This window comes from Fundulus heteroclitus, unplaced genomic scaffold (assembly GCF_011125445.2).
Source record: "Fundulus heteroclitus isolate FHET01 unplaced genomic scaffold, MU-UCD_Fhet_4.1 scaffold_240, whole genome shotgun sequence".
Taxonomy (NCBI): Eukaryota; Metazoa; Chordata; class Actinopteri; order Cyprinodontiformes; family Fundulidae; genus Fundulus; species Fundulus heteroclitus.
Window position 1 is genome coordinate 1,459 of NW_023396651.1, and position 1,458 is coordinate 2,916.

Below are 1,458 nucleotides of genomic sequence, written 5' to 3' on the forward strand. Positions count from 1 at the left end.
TCAGTAACCCACGTCCGTCAACACGCAGCTCCCAAAGAGCGCCGCAAGCGGCTGCTGTAGGCCACCCGTAGGCCTCCCCAAACTCCTCCCAGATGGGGGCAACAGACCCCGGAGCCGGATCCACCAGGCGCCCTACTCCAAGTGCCCCCAGGGCCCCAGGAACCCCCTCCATCCAGCCACTGCGCCCTGCAGGAAGCAACCCACCGCCCCCTATTCCACTAAGTGATGGTGTTGATCAGAGGAGCCCAAAGAGACCAATCAGATGTGGAAGCAGATGCTGTCTCTAGATTAATATGATCCAACAAAAGATCTCTATACTGATTGATACTGAGATTTTGTTTACTTTTCCAATTCATGAGGATAGTTTTCTTTGCGATACATAAAGCAGTAAAAACCATGTAAACTATTTCTTTTTTCAGAGGACTTTCCTCAAAATTACCGAGCAGGCAAACTGATGGGGAAGGTGTAATTTTACAGCTCAAGCACAGATAAGTCCTTACATATCTGTGTCCAGAACCTCTGGACTGGTGTGCATAACCATAACGCATGAAAATAATTATCAGGATGATTGCCTATGCAGTGTGGGCAGATATTAGATTGTGCCAGACCCATCTTGAATAATCTTTGTCCTGTGTAGTGTACTCTGTGAACATTACTGTTTTTAATGTTCTTTTTTGTTACTACATTCTATCCCTACTTGCTTTTATTCTATTTTCTATCTACATTTTATTATTTTGGTATATCTTAATCATGTAAAGCACTTTGTATTGTACTGAATTGTGCTATATAAATAAATTTGCCTTGCCTTGCCTGTGAAGGATTTTGTATTGTATTAGTTGTAAGTTGGTGTTTCTAGTCAATTTGAAAGTTCTTAGACATGTCTGAGCCCAGAAATTTTGTTCAAAGGTGCCTGATAAATCCTTTTCCCACTTCATTATAGGAAGAGATATTGAATCGTCTATTTTAGTCAGTGTCCTGTATGATTTAGACAGTAGTTTGGGGGGGGGGGGGGGGGGTTAAATCTAAGAACTCTATTATATTAGTTGGGACTTGTAAACCACCATTAATATGCTTATATTTATTTTTAATTATAGATTTTAAGTTGTTCATATTCCAAGAATTTATTTTTACTAATGCCATATTGCATATTTAGTTTAGCAAAATTGATGAACTCGGTTCCGTCAAGTAGATGTTCCAGATATTTAATACCTTTATTCTTCCAGTATGTAAAGTTTATCATTTTATTATTTTGTAGGATATCAGGGTTATTCCAGATAGGTGTACGACTGCATGGGATAAGGGATGACTTTGTCATTTTGAGGAACTCCCACCATGCTGTCAGAGTAGAACTAATGTTGATATTTTTGAAGCATGTATGCCGTTTTATATTTGAGCTAATAAACGGCAGATCTGAAATCATGATATTATTGCAGATTTCCTGTTCTATATCTAACCAAG